Here is a 16,716-nt window from a genome sequence, read left to right as displayed (position 1 = left end):
ATGTTATACAGATGTCACTAGATACATTAAAAATAGTACCTTTTTAAATCGAGTATTAGTCAACAACAACACAGTCATATTAAGTTCTTTGTTTTAATAAAATTTCATAATGGCAACACTCCCAATATCCATCTTCATTGAATGGTCAACATAAAATGTATCAACGTGTAAATAAACGTATACGAGATCACAGGTATTTAGGTATTAAGTGCTAACTGAGCTGAGTATAAGAACTAATCTTTTTTAATTGATTCGGGTACTCAACTTCATGGTTTATGCCGCTATCTTTATTCACTCGTTTCACACAACACACGTCTCTTATTTGAAGTTTCAAGACAAAATAATTAATTAAGTAATTGTCAGCATAGAATACACATTATTAATATATATTGTTAAATATAAATTGCTATAACAAAGAGCTTATGACATGAAACGTTAAGACGTTAATTAGGTTATGATTTCTCATCTTCCTATCATGCCGGAGTAAATTTAAAGCTGAATAAATAATCCTTTATTACAATGGTAAATGAATTTTGATTGTCTTAGTGACTAAAATGATTGAAAAGGCGAGTAAGAATTCTTCAGGACAACAATTTTATCTGTCGTTGTATTTATACTAAATTGCTAGTCTAGACATCTAAAATTTTACATTCAATATTGTTTACACTGTATAATAATCTGTTTTTTGCAGCTTTGTCTGCATGAAACCGTATTAACCGTAGAACAGTAATTTTCACAGAATTTTTTTTTTATTGATAGGTACTTATTTAAAAACTCCGCATAAAATGTACATTTCCAGATCTAGCAATTTCGGTTCTTGTTTGATTACACAGTCAGTTTATTTCTTCTCATTAGGCTATTAGTTGCACGAATTTTGTAAAAAGTTTTCAGAAATTCTACAGAAATGGGAGTAATTGGTTTTGTAATCAGGTTTACAAACGACATTATAGATCATAAAAACAAATTTGTATGTTGTTTAGTTTATCTGCAATATTTTTAATACTTTCTACGCTCTCACTTTACATCAACACACACACATAGTTACATCTAAACATATATATTGATCCCTGTAAAAGCATAACTACGGTGATATATGGAGACTCCTGCCCTCTGGTGCGGACGCCGTGTAACAGTAATTTTGCGTGGGAGATCTAACATATCGGCTGACTATATTTTTGGAAATTGGTGTCAATATTTGCAAATTATTTTATTATTTTATTCATTCTCTATATGTGTATACATAAGCGAAACCCTGAACCAACAACTTAGTATGAGATGAAGTAGGCGATGAAAGCTAAACTTCCTCGGAAGTCTCTTTATTTAACATATGCATTGTTATGTACCTTAAATTATATAGATAGAGCCTTGAGCCTGAAAAATGGGTTAACTTTTGGACAGTTAATTGTCAAATTAACTGACTCGATTTTTACAGTGTTCTATATATTTACGCATAAAATGTATCTTGTAGTGTTTCCACATTAAAAATATACAGAAATTATAAGACCAAATAAATATAGAAGTTATAAAGGAGTCACTCATAACTATTTATCACGCAAAATAGTATGAAAAAATTGACCCGCTTTTCTCGAAGCATTTATATGAAGACACTATGTATATAATTTAAATTATGTACATATAAATTATGTAAATGAAATGAATACAAGTTTGTTTATCGTGTTAGGTCTATACGAGTATAATTATTCAGTCATACCTTAGGTTTACTTTATTGAAATAGGTGATGTGAAATATCATATTTACATCAACTACTTTATATATTATCAACTGAAACACTGTAAATGTAAAGCATTGTGTTAGAGTCAGATCTCAAATTACGTTAGATGTGGTTCCTTGTTATTATAGGATGGCGTAATTTCCTAATTAGTTTCGCCGCAATCCACAATATCTTGTGGATTTCCGACTTTAGTCACTTTATTTAGGTCTAAGCTTACAGTTTATTAACTCAATTAATTATATATGATGAAGTAAATAAGATTTCTCGCACATTCATTATTATAGTCTCGTCTTGTAAACCATTAACGCCATTTTATGTTGTGACAAAATTAGTGAGACGAAAATGGATAAATCTTCAATTTCAGTAAGAACCATCAAAATTAAAAGAAAAAAGTTTTATACCACTAATATTTTACTGTTAAACTTGGTAATAATATATTTTTATTTCTGGTCTTCAGTAAAATATTAATCACGTTTATTTATATACGTACTAGTGCCTATATGGAAAAATAAATAAATAATAAGAGATGGATGGATACAATTCAACAGGCAACTGGGACTACGCTGAGCAAGAGTTCATTATCAAAGCATAAAATAGGTGGTGGCACATATTGTACGTCATAATCACGCCCCTCAACCATGGAGATATGAAGAAAAAGAAGATAAATAAGTCTACTACGATATCTATACCAAAACTTGGGTGTCAAAATAAAGATTATCTCCATTTACGAGGGCAACATTTTGCTTTTTATTGATGCACCATAACTATGACATTTGAGGAGCTATTCCCCGCGATAGATGTATTTTGTTGCCGTGCAATCACACCGTCTGGTCTCAAGAAACTACGGTTCAAATTAAGAGTTCGCGGTCATAAAAATGGTATAACTGCGTATTCGTCCGGGCAATAAATCGTGGTGTCATAAAAACGAAAACGGGAAAGCAATAAAATCTGTCATCTTAAGTAATGCCATCGTGTCTTAGGCTTATCTGCTAACGACGACAGAAATCTTTGCGCCTCTGAAATTGGTGAGATGCTAAGTAAAATTTGTTACGGGTGTTTTTCTATAGCGCTTATTTAGGCCGTATTTTACTTTGTAAAGGCTCAGACAGATTTAACTTGAGCGATCCACTTAATACCTTCTGAATGGCACGTTGACTTCTGAATGCGTCTAAGCAGTTGGCATTACTGGTATTCTATATTTTACAATATTTATTACGGAAATGTATGAAACAAAGGGCCACAATACTGAGTAATACTAAATAAAGGATTATTAGATGGATAATATAATAATAAGATATAAGCAGAAGCGTTTTTTTTAATGGGTGATAATGGAATGGTAACCCCACCTGCGCTATCGGTATACACCAGTGGGGTACCAGTGAAGGATGATAGGTGAGGATGAAGCAGATCAGTTAGGCCATCAAATCGAATTCAACAAGAATTATATACGACGTTTTCCGGGGGGAACCACGTGGAGGTCGACCTAATAGAGCATATTGCTAGCAATGAGGCTGTCAAACTCTTAATATTTCTTTTTCCCCCAAGCAGAAGCGTTACTCAAAAGGACAAATAAGTAAGTTAATAAGTATTGTTATTTTTCTTATTTTTATCAGTACCATCTTTGTGCAATTAGTAGGTTTATACTAAGTCAATATTATACTTTCAGAATTTAATATCCTACATGTTTATCCTGTATGTATCGTTTTCCTAGAGCTCTGTATACGTAAAAAAAAAACGAGTAATCATGGCATTTACTGCTACAAGATGTTTATTGCCTGGTATTCTATATGTTTAGATATAGACGGAGCATCAAGATGGGGCAAGTGTGAAAAAACGTGTCAACTTTTAGTTAGTCAAACTTCGTGGACATATGATTTTTTAAATTAAAACAAACGCACTTTTTTCAGTGTTGCAAATAATAAGATTAAAAATTAACCAGATCAGATCGATTTTTAAATTAGAGTTGGCAATTACTTTTCTTATTTAATATAAATATACAGATGTATATATTGCTTAAAAATCAATATACATGTATTTATTAAAATAATGCCCATTTACATATGTATGTAAATGGTACGTACGTACATAAGTACATGTCAGTCATGCCTGCTTTTAGCGACCATTATCAATAATTTAATGACGAAAATATCCTTTATGTCTTTATTCTGGTATAAATCAAAGTATTCGATAAAAATAAGCATCATTACGAATCATTATGGACTGTTAATGTGGCACATTAGGGCTCATTATACCGTATACACGCAGCATGAGCAAAAAGTTCGCCTATTTTTAGCAAAGTATTTGTATTGAGTTACTCTATTTATACCTATGTAACGTAAACTCATTCGCATAATTTGAAGATTAGAATTTATATCTTGATTTTCTTATATTTATTATACAAAATTGTAATTATACAATAATCATATTTGAGTTTAATTTTATCTGTACTTATGCGTAAAGACATTAATAAATACAAGTATAGTTTTATGAAACCATAAATGAAACTTACAATCGTACGTATTGGGTACTTGTAATATCTACTTAATTTTATTAAAAAAACTCGGTTGCTTAATTTATTACTAAGAATAAGCACAGGTACGTAGCTACAAGGTAAAGTGAAAATTTTGTTTCACATTTGAAGTCGAGATTAAAATTTACAACCAGACTTAATAATAAAACATTTTACACACCTAAATGTTATAAAGTTAATAATTACACCTAATTTACAACCTTTTGCGAAACTTTACGCCAAGTCTGCAGGTAAGTCGCCAAGAATGAAGTCTAAATTAAACTCACGCAATTTCATTTAAATGAAACTTTGATATGTAATATGTATGTAACTTCCATTATGGTGATATCTATTCTCTCACTCGCTTTTGTTTGTACATGCAATGGTTAATAGGCTTTCTTGTATTTTGCTTTATACAAATTGTGGTGTAATTAAACTCAGGATTACATATAAGATTTAATCATATACTGTAAATAACACAAAAATATGTGAATTATTTTTTATCCGGAATCAAATAACAAGAGTTATTTAATTAGTTATCTTTTGTTCTTTTAAACTTATTATGTAAGTATATGTACGTATTTTGTACATGCAGAGATAATATTTATATAGTATATATTTATTAATAATTATTAGTTTAAAGGTTACTTTGTATTAAGGTAGACACATTTGTCATTATAGTACTAAGAAATAATAAACATATAATAATAATAAGTAAAGTTTCCACTTCTTATTGTGCGCATACTGCCCGCTGGTAATTAATGCTCCTTCCCACTCAAGATTTGCTCGAAGAGAACTCTTACAGGGTTAAGCTCGCCGATCGCCTTTATATATAATAATAATATAATAAATTATATATATATCTTAATACATATACATTATAACATATTGTACTTACCTCGTTCCTTCCCTCTTCCCTTTACCTATCGTGTCCTGTCACCCGGCTTTCCGCACGATGTGATTGGTCTGCTAGCCGCTTTTCGGCATCGTCGCCCGCGTCGCTTCTTCGAAAACGGCATGTTTCCGCCCGCCAGTCTGGCAGTGACCTACGCGTTGACACCATCTCAAAGTCGTGCCGCTTTGCTATCGACCTGAAGATTCCACCGTTGCATGTTTATGTGAATATTAACAATTAATCAATAACTATTTGCTGTATGTAAGTGACTACCAACTTGCCCAGTTTATACGGAGTGTGTATGTGTGTGCCGCTTGATGTGAACATTTAGTGCTTGTAATTCTTGATCGTGCACGGACATCTACTGCTCTATTGTTGATATGGCGCCGATGCATGGGGTGATGAGGCTGGTGGCAGCTTAGCATGGCTAGAACTCTGTGCTGGTGAGCAGTGGGTAAGTCGTTCCTCATCCTATCCTATTCTATAATTTATTATATATAGTTGCGTGTGCATTTACTGGACCGGGGCCAGCCAGCGCCTCTTACAGTCCACCCTTTCGCCCAGTTGGTTGAAATTAATTATCAACTAAAACTTATCGCAAACGAAATATGGAAATAAATAAATAAACAAGTAAATAAATAAAGAAAAGGTTCTCAACCGGATCTCGTCGTCAATGATGAATCATATGAAAATTACTTTCATTAAGTTTCTAATTTAGTTCCACATTGGCACAATTAGTTAGTGTTTTCTTTTAAGAAAGATTTTATCTTTCTTAAATGTTTTTTTTTTATACAACTTAGAATGGCAAACAAGCTGACGGCCCACCTGATGGTAAGTGGTAACCGTCGCCTATAGACATGAGCAGTACCATGGACATAACAGAGTATACTGTTCCGCCCATGATACCCCCATGCGTTGTCATTCCTGAGGACTCGGGTGTTATTCCTCCGTACCCAGTAAATTCACGCCATATCCCACCCTTCAAACCGAAACACAGCTATGCAAACACAACTGCTTTACGGTTGAAACACGAATGGGACAGAGGTACCCAAGCAATCGACTTTTGTAAAAAGTCTCCCTCCCTCTTTTTATGCTTTTGCGTAAAAATATTAAAAAAATACAGTAGTATATATATTCAGCGTCTTTATCTGCGTCCAAACAAAATGTGACCTATATACGAATTCATAATCTATTCGATTCTGCAAAAGAACTAAAGTAACCGTCATAGCCTGAAGGATAAACAAGCTGAAGTGGCAATGGGCTGGTTACATAGCCGATGAGGAAGAAAAATTCTTAAGTGGCTGCCCCGTATGGGCAAACGCAATGTAGGACGACCCCACATTAAATAGAGTAACGATCTCAAATCCATTGCAAGGAGTCAGTGGATGCAGACGAGTCAGGACTGTTCCTTATGACAGCCTATAAGGGGAGGCCTATGTCTAGCAGTGGACAGATAATGACCGAAATGTTGATGATGATGAATCAATTTGATTATAAAAGTTTAGCTATTTATTTGTGATTAACTACACACATACTTAATACCTTTCAAAATACAGACAATATATTATACCAGTAATAAATAATAAAAAATCAACATGGTTTTGTCTTTTCAATCGTTTATATTCGGGGAAATAGGGATTGTTAGTAATGGAGACTGAGAATCCCATTGCTAGCAATATACCCAACCAGGTCGACCTCCTCGCGATTCCCCCTGGAAACTATCATGGTTAATTCCTGATGAATTCATTATGATGGGCTAACTAGCCTGTTTTCATTCTCGTCTATCACCCTTCACTGGTGCTCCGCCAGGGTATCCCGTTAGCGCAGGCGGGGTTACCCTTTTCACCCATCAAAAAAAAAATCGTTTATATTCTAACATATGTCAAGAAAAACGATAGATAAAAAACTACACATCCATACTGTAACTAAATTATATAAAAACTATGAATAAATGTTAAAATGCTTTTTAATTATACATTAATTACATACAAATAAGATTAAATAAGTTTTAGCGTTGAACAAGGAAAAGTTTTAATAAATTACTGTTATGACATTATTTAGCCAAGTGGCAAGTTGTTTGTGATTTCGTTATTTAATTTTGAATTAGATTTGTCTATGTTGGCTTTTTGGACATCACTTTTCCATTTAGAGTTTTGTATGAAGACCCAAACAGTTAACAAAGTTTCTGGCCTTTTAGGCCAATAAATAGAATCAATGAAAATAATATGAGCACTTGAAGGGGACAAGAGACATCGAATGGGTTATTGTGAAAAAGACCGAGTTACAGTATATATTGAGTATAAAATCGAAAAATATTCAAACATTTCCATTAAATGTGTGTGGGTTCGAACCAACATACAATTATGAAGCAATCCGTACATACTCATATATATATATATATATATATACTAGCTGACTCGGCAAACGTTGTTTTACCATATACATTATTTCGAGCACTATAAAAAAATTATCCTACAACAATTATTATATTGGATTGCCATCTTGCAACCTATAAACCTTATAAAAATCGCGATTAAAAAACAGTGATTGATCATAAAAACATGAAAATTTGAATTTGTATGTATTTTTTAATGCTAAATCATAATAAAATACAAATGTAAAAATTTGTCAAAAGAATAAAAAAAAAAATGTTTTGGGGAGGGTCACCCTTATGATTGAGGAGTATGAAAAATAAATGTTGGCCGATTCTCAGACCTATCCAATATGCACGCAAAATTTCATAAAAATCGGTAAAGCCGTTTCGGAGGAGTTTGGTAACAAACACCGTGACACGAGAGTTTTATATATTAGGTATATAAATATATATATCTGTAATTTACGCTTTGTCTTTATTTTTGCGTCCTTTGTTTTAAATTTATAAGTAGATAGGGATGAATTGGGCTCTGTCGTTGCGACCATTGGTATTTGATCAAAAGAAGTAGATCAAAAGAGAATATTTGTAAAATTCCGATGCTTTAAATGAAATTACGGATATTGAAATTAAGATTATTAAAAATAATTAATAACAAAAAATAATTAAGAATTATTAATTAAAGTTATTAATAATTAAATATATTTAATTAATTGTGATCATATTTTATCAATCTCGGCGCCTCCATGCCTTATTCGTTATATTTTAGTAATCAAATCATCGAATTTTGTAGAATGATAGCTAAACATCCCGTACTAAGATTAATTTGAGTTTTTCGAAGTAGATTTATAGTCGAAGCTGGGAACAGCGATCGCTTGGACGACCGTTCAATTCAGTCGATCATTTGTCAGTGTCTTTGCCTTATCTGATGCGAAAACTGAATGAACTTGGGCAAATATCGACGAAGTTCTATGGAGGGTACACGCAATCAAGTACGAATATATAGTTTGATTTGCATGGAGTTTACTTAAGGTTTTTCTTTGTAAAGGCGCTTCTGACATACCGACATTCTACTGTTCATGCACTTATTGTTTCTTATTCTAATTGATTTGTAAACTAGCAGTTGTATCTGTAACTTGCGTGATCGAATTATATTAACTAGTATAAAATATTTAATGTTTTATACCAGTTAATATTTTTCGATTTACTCTTAAGTTATTTATACTCGTAATCATATATATATATATATATATATATATATATATATATCGTAATCGTAGGTATCTACGTGTGTATGTCACGATGAAGTTTATGTACATATTATCAAATTCACGACAGACAGCATTAGGTAAATAAATAAATTGAAAGAGTTTTAAATTGGAATAGTAGGCTATTTTTAAAAGCTACTGGTTTGATCTTTGCTTCGAAAAAAACTTCCTCATACCTATGTAAACAAAAAAATAATGAATCAATATGATCTAATACCTTTATTTTATATTTTTATATTTAATACTGTAACGCGATATAACTCCATCGTCTTTCAGGCGATAGAAAGCTCAGATTAAGTCCTACTGAATTCACCACGATGTATGAGACAACTGATGACTGTATTCTCACCTTTTATCTCTCACTAATACCCAACTATCTTATATCGATAGCACAGGTGAAGTTACCAATTCGTCATTACCATAAATTATTAAAAAAATACATGACGGTTGACAAAAAAGGCAGTGTTGCCACAATAATTTTGTAGATTTCATAAAATTTCACAGTGCAGAAAATTACATTTTAATACTTCAAAACGTTCATAACATCGTACAATAGAGTACAAATTTTACCGAAAGCGTGGATAGCGTAAAAGTTCTGGGAGTCAATAAAAGTCCAAGTTACTTACTAAATTTTATCAAAACTTGGGTTTCGTATTACGCGATGTGAATAGCTTTTAACGCTCTACATAATATTAAAATGACTAAAATAATCGGGAAAGCAATACCAAATACAAAATTAAATATGCCCACGACTTTGTAGCCGTAGTGATTAATCCATGAATTCCATGAAGGTATTTATCGAATATCACTGTTATAGCGAATATCACATTCGACTTGTCAAATTGAAAATAAATATTTTATAAAATAATTTATAAGATAGTAGAGTAAAAAAAAAATACTGTTCATTCAAAAATGCTTATAAATAAATTAACCATTTCATTTCCCACTTTTGCCACTCATTACGAGTTTCAGTGAGTCTCTTCATTTCTTGATACGACACGACACCAACTTTTTTCTTGATCTGTCTTATGTAACTATGCCTTGGTAGGGGGAAAGGGATTGTTAGTAATAGAGACTGAGAATCCCATTGCTAGCAATATACCCGACCAGGTCGACCTCATCGCGGTTCCCCTTGGAAACTATCATGGTTAATTCCTGATGAATTCATCATGATGGGCTAACTGGTCTGTATTCATGTTAGCGCAGGCGGGGTTACCATACCATTTTCACCCATAAAAAAAAAAAAAAACTATGCCTTGGTCTCCCCCTTCTCTTCCTTCCCTCTGTTTTACCTTCTTTTACAATGTTCGTAAGTTCGTCGTATCGTATCACGTGTCCCAATATTTTTTCCCTTCTGACCCCAAGTTTTTTTTTTAATTCGTCTCTTTTTCTTAACTCAATGAAGGACCTCCTCATTACTAGTTCGATCTTTGTAGCTAATTTTCTCTATTCTTTTACAGCACCACATTTCAAAGGTTTTAAATTTATCTGTTTCTTTTCTGGCTAGTGTCCACGTCTCACATCCATACAAAGCTATACTCCAAATATAGCTCTTGATAAGTCGCTTGCTGGTATCTTTTGGTATCACAGCCTGTAAAAGGTGTTTTTTTTAATAAAACCTTGTTTGGCCAAAGCTATTCTCGTGACTGTATATAATTAAATTTTGATTGAATTTTTATGAAAATAAATGATTGTTTGAGTGTTTGGAATAAATATAAAACACAATAGCTTCGATCCTTTGATAGCAGTATATTAAAATGAAGAATATAATCAAAGATGATAAGATTTATGAACCATGTATTTCCATGTAACCATTATCTTAGTAGCAGTAAATTGAAACAGGCAACTATTATGCAGTACTATCCATCTTGGTTATAATCGCTTAATAGTGTTTGATGTTCATACTCTTCAGCATTGAGTACTTATACTATAAAGTTTAAATAAGATTTTAAGACTTATTGTATTTCAAAATTACTTAATAACCAGGAATTTGCAATATTTTTTTTTTTCATATATTAAGTGGCAATGTATTTTATAATTTGCGAAGCAACAAAACACCTGCCCAGTAAAAAAAATCAAAGAATAAAGATTATAATGACACCTACATCTAGATTTGTTCAAGTATTTAAAATTTATGGTAGAATAAAGAATCTCGCATGCATGCATAAACAATTACGTTTCTTTATTGACCAGTCAGTTATTTAGTCTTATTAATAAAAAAATAGCAACACTATAAGCCCTCTACAATAAGGAAATAATGTGATTATAAAAATCTGTATTCATAAATATACCATAAATCTGCAATAACTATTTGATAGCGACATCAGATATAGATGATCTATAAATCTATCATAAACCTGTAATAGCAGAACGTGTTATTTATAAACGAACTATAAACAAGCCAATAAAGCGAAAACGTTAAATAGTGATCACAAAGTTATAATAGAATAATGCCTACAAGAACATTTAAAAATTGATCCGGTAAACTATAGACCCATTTCCATTTTTCCCGCACTGAGTAAAGTATTTGAAAATATCATATTGAACCAGCTAGTTAATTATTTTAATTTAAACGAATTAATTCATGGTAGTCAATTTGGTTTTTCTAATGGGCGATCTACTTTGGATGCAGATGCGGAGTTATTAAGGCACATTTTTGCTGCCTAGAAAAATCAAATGATACGATTGGCGTTTTATGTAATCTCTCTAAGGCTTTTGTTGTGTAGAACATGACATATTGCTGAAAATACTAGCTTTTTATGACGTCAAAGACAATGTTTCAAATTTAATCAAATACTTGTACTCTTCTATTAATTGTGGGAACATCAATATTATATCATTATTTTTCGGTTTAATATAGAAAAAAAGAAAAGTAGGGAATACAACTATTGTAAAAAATGTCAGGAGGTAATGGTATTAACGGTTAATGTAACATGTTTTATATGTACACATTTTTAAGGTGGATTCTTCGCTTAAACTTAGATCTAGTTGTTGAAGACGGTATACTCTAGTGAGAATCCTTCTAAGAATAAGTACATGAAGACAGATGTGGGTAGAAAAAGGACACAATAAGTATAGTTACTTTGAAATGGAAAAAGTTCTAAAGTGTAGGATAAATAATTTTATTGAATAATATATTAGGTTTTCCATAACGGATGATTGGGTTTGGAACAAGAAATTTTAGACCCGTTATTTACAATATATAGCCTAGCCTATATTATTTAAGTCAATGTTTTTGAAACTTTTCTTGGCGCGATCCACTTTAGTATGTAAGAATATGTTGCGACCCCGTAACTTCCGCGGTTCCTAACATGTATGTATTTTATTATATTACGAATATCATATATTTTTATTTCTTTTCATATTTAGGCATCGGTTAAACACAATAAAATAAATAATACGTAATGGAATACCTAAAGTAGACATCCAATACGTTGCGTAACTATTATTTTTTTACGGTTTCGCGACCTTGTGCGACCACCTCTAGGGGTTTGGGGACCCCTAGGGGGTTGCGACCCATACTTTGAAAAATCCTGATCTACCCTTGCATTAACATATTATTTGTACTCGAGATTTCGTTGGCGCGACCATCATAAAAATTGACCTTTCTCCTTTATATACCAAATACAAAGTGTATGCCAAATTTTATAAGTGGCTAAAATGTTAAAGTATTAAAAGGAAATAAACAACCGAATAAGCTAAGTAACTTCTTTGTATAATATTAGTAAGGACAAAAGAATACCTATAGGTACATGGCGATTTAAATAAATCATTATTTCATTAAATTATCACTTGAATCAGGCGGGCCACCAGATTTTTTCATTTCTTTTTATATAAAAAATATGTTTTAATGAAATTTTATTAACAAATATCGATAAAAATTCCTTATTAATTTGGATTGTGAATTATGAATTACATAGATGTATATGTTTCGCTTTATGATTGACATACAGATATTATTCTATTACTAACTAAAGCATTACGAAAATATTATTGGTACCTCAAGAAAATGATAATTTATTTATTATCATGTGTATTTGAAATACATAATATTTTTATATAGGTCATCATCAATTATATTACATTATGAACTTACAATATGAAGTATTTCAGTATCATATTATATATTTTTAAACGCTATCATAAAAGGTTTGTATTTGTTATTCCAGCCTCGAGTTGGAATAACAAATATAAACCTATTATGATAACTGGAGCTAAGGGAATATTTTTTTTTTAAGAAATACATTAATATATTGAATTCTTTATAGTTTCGTATACAATATGGTATCGATATAGAAATCATAAGCATTCTGTTACAAGAGTAATGCAACAGTGAAATTGAATATTCTTGCTTTAGATTATAATTTCTACAACGATTTATGGATCGAAAAGTGACAAACACACTTAAGTCTTCTACATTAGTTCAACAACTTTTGTTACCTATGTTTCTCTGCGAATAAGTACATTTTGTTCTCCAAATTAATTAAACATAATTGTTCTGCCAAAAAAGGAATTATAAGGATCCTAGCAATATGTTAGAATACATTAGAATCTATTTAGATGTTTAGTTTTAGTGAAAAAAAAAAAAAGCTCTCATACACGCATGAACCTCGAAAATATTAAACGAAGTTTTTTAAATCTATAGTTAAACAAGTAGAACACTGCCTTAAAATCATACTAATGATATCGGTATTATGCTATATAGTGCAAGGTATATTATAATTACATAATTTATTAACGACTACCGCACCGTATTGGCTAGACATTGCTTTCCGTAAATAAAGTCCCGGAAACAATTCTAGGTCGACCCAATTTAGGAAGGTTTTGTAATTTGGCGCAGGTCTGACTCTATTGGTTTTCTTTCTAAATTTTGTTATTTTGTCTCATAATATATATGCCTATATCACATAGTTTAAATATTCGATTTTTTTTAATTACCATGTATAAGTATACGAGTACATGGTAATTTTGGGAACTTATGGTATATTAACTATTATTATTAAGGGAACTTAGGATCGCGGGATGGGCAGCAGTGTCCCTCTTAAAACTTTTGCAAAGCCCTACTGCGGTTGCCAATCTGCTTACCAAGCGTGGCAACTACTGGCAAATCCCCCCTAGGGGGAGGCTTATATTCAGCAGTGGACAGTTAAAAGCTAATATGATGATAATGATGAGGAAGGTATGGTATGGTATGAGTTTACGCGGTAATTAAAAAAAATATTTTATAAATGCGGGCTTGTTCGCTTGAATTAGAATAAAAGGGCTGTTAATTTGGAATGGTAATCAGTACTGTCTAGGAGGAAAGTTTTTTTTTTATTTTATGAACACGTGAGGTTTTAAACTACTGATATCAACCAAACTGATAAATCATCGTAATTAAGGAAACCATATAATACAACTCGTATTACTAAATGTTACAAGCTCTGTTGTGAGTTAATGTAAAACTGATTTATAGGCCACATAATGAAAGCATTTGTAAAGTGAAGTAAACAAACCAAAAATTACAATACGTAGATGAATAACAATAGCGAACTGGGAAAATTTTATAATTTTGTACAAGAAGGCAAAGTAAACACATACTTTTTTTGTAGTGTCGTAAATACTTCTTTTATTATTCATTGTGTTTATTGCTGCAACAGACCTATAATTTTATTGTTTGTTAATTACATATTTCCTAATAGGTAAAGTAATATATCGGTAAGTATATTTGAAAGTATATAGCCCATCCCATAAAGTTATAAAATTCAATAAATTGAGAAACAAACCCTTTTTTGCGTCAAAATTCAGAACATGGTTTCTCTGAAGTTGACATTAATTTTAATTATGCGGCAAAAACCGGCCGTTTGTCGTCATATAACGTAAAGAACTTTTGGAAATACAATGTTAAAATTTTTGCTAATTAATATTTTTAATAAAGTGTCGATTGACTGCTGAATAAATTTTGATTCCTAAAATAAATAAATTTTTGTGTGCTGAATCTTTGAAATATCAGCTTCTATTTACCGCAGAACTCAAAGCAAACGTCTTTGAAATTAGAAGATATCCAGCAAAAGCAATTTGGCCTTTTATCCGTGAAACTTTTTATCGCCTCTGGGACCCCAGTTCCTAAACAAACTGTTCAAAATCAACGCGGTTCCGTTACACGAAGTTTGCAACTTTTATAGTGGACTTTTATAATGAAAATGTAACTTTAAATCTTTTACGAAGTGTTCTTCAAAAAAGTTTGTTATTAAGTCACATATAGTATGAAACTTTATTCCCTCATAAAATTGACAGAAGAGGAAATGATGCCAGATAGGTGTGGAATATGGAGCTATATTCTGGATGCTATCAACTCTTTTATGTGAGGCATTTATTTTTGTTGTATATTGTTGTGTTAGACTGAGTAAGTATCTGGTTATTATGGATTTTTACAGCACAACGTCTATCCCTGTATAAATAATATAACATTATCAAAAAGTAGACATCATTGTATATAAAATGAATGATAGAGAGTCCAATAGATTCTATATTTGTATAAGTTCTAGCAAAAAAAATATAGATTCTATATTGACAAACAAAATACTCGTGGAGAGGATAATGTAAGAGTTAAAAAAACAAAACTGGCGGTTTTACAATTAAGTGTAGCTTTTTGGCCGCTATTTCAGACAAGTAGATTTCAAAAGTAGGACCAATGAAACAGAGCACTTCTAGATGGAGTATTACGATATAACACATACCTACCAGTTTTAAAGATACACCTATTGAAGGAAATTGTTCCTTTGTTTAAAAGAGTTTTCATTTATTCATTCATTATAACCCATATTGTATAGTTATCATTTCATTAATTTAGTAAGATAAAAAGATCATTGTGTCTTATCTTCAAAAATGGAAATATAGTATTACATATAGTTCAATATAATTTAAAAGTTTTACCAAATTCCCTAATTATTTTTGAGCAAAAATACTTTCGTTAATATTAAGCTCCAACGTAATATTACAAATTTCTAAGACAAATCACAAAATTAACGAATCCTTATATTATCTACTTTAGGGGGTGGCTTAAATATAGATTTAAATTAGTCTAATAGTGAATATTTTACTAAACCTAGAGCAGAAGTTTATATTATATGAATTGAAATCGCGAAATTTTCCAGGCCAGTGCATTATTATTTACGCCGGGTACATTCATGAAATTTTAGTGGTAAGGTCTATAGAGAGCTGTAACAGAAACTGACTGTGGGTCGTATTGGAGGCCCTATTCATGTTTATTTATTATTATTGTGAACAACAAAAACGGACACATAACAAATAAATTGTGGCGGAAGGGTCGGAAGTAGTCAGGACGCTCGCATCGCATTGGGAATGCAAGCGTGAGGCTACCGTTTTAAGTAGGTCATTACTGTTTCCACATCCTATGTCCATATTGATAGATAGACATCTTCACATTTTTCCTCAGGGAAACAATAGTTCTTGACTGTTATTTTGTCACATTCACAGGACATCTCCATTTTATTTCCTTAATAGTTATTGTATTTGAAAGTTTTCTATTTAATTTGTTTTGGTTTGAAATCCATATGAATATACAGGATATAGGATAAGGTTTACCGAGGTTTTCCCTTGTGATATGTACAGGATTCTTTAAAATGGACTTATCGAAGTTTTTCTAGTACCTAAAACACGTACGTGACAAGGCTGGTGCTGCAAGCATCCATAGGCTACGGTAATAGTTTACTGATAGTAAATTGTTGGATTGTTGTTAAATTAAGTAAAATGGGATTAAATTTTGTGCCATCAAATTTGTTGTGTGATTTATATAACTCAGCAATAAATTGGTAAACAACTATAATTTATAATTACAGGCATGTATAGGGCCAAATAATAGATAACAGCTGATACATGATTATTTTTAATAACAAAGGGGGCAAACTAGCTTGCGGCTCACCTGATGGTGAGTGGCTA

At 31.5% G+C, this 16,716-nt stretch overlaps 2 protein-coding genes across 2 annotated transcripts in view; one reads left to right on the top strand and one right to left on the bottom strand.

The window, feature by feature from the left end:
• The window catches only part of LOC113509734 (beta-secretase 1-like), a 30,675-nt gene extending 25,173 nt beyond the window's left edge, over positions 1 to 5,502 (bottom strand). Inside the window, exons 1-2 of the mRNA XM_031910744.2 lie at positions 5,414 to 5,502; positions 5,140 to 5,332 (exon numbers count right to left, since the gene is read on the bottom strand). The gene's annotated coding sequence lies outside the window, so the exon portion shown is untranslated. The remainder of the gene's footprint in view (positions 1 to 5,139; positions 5,333 to 5,413) is intronic.
• The window catches only part of LOC113509870 (alkaline phosphatase-like), a 144,945-nt gene continuing 133,683 nt past the window's right edge, over positions 5,455 to 16,716 (top strand). Inside the window, exon 1 of the mRNA XM_031910743.2 lies at positions 5,455 to 5,590. The gene's annotated coding sequence lies outside the window, so the exon portion shown is untranslated. The remainder of the gene's footprint in view (positions 5,591 to 16,716) is intronic.

This window comes from Galleria mellonella, unplaced genomic scaffold (assembly GCF_026898425.1).
Source record: "Galleria mellonella isolate WM207_F2 unplaced genomic scaffold, CSIRO_AGI_GalMel_v1 utg57, whole genome shotgun sequence".
Classification (NCBI taxonomy): domain Eukaryota; kingdom Metazoa; phylum Arthropoda; class Insecta; order Lepidoptera; family Pyralidae; genus Galleria; species Galleria mellonella.
This window is presented reverse-complemented; position numbering and strand designations above follow the sequence as displayed.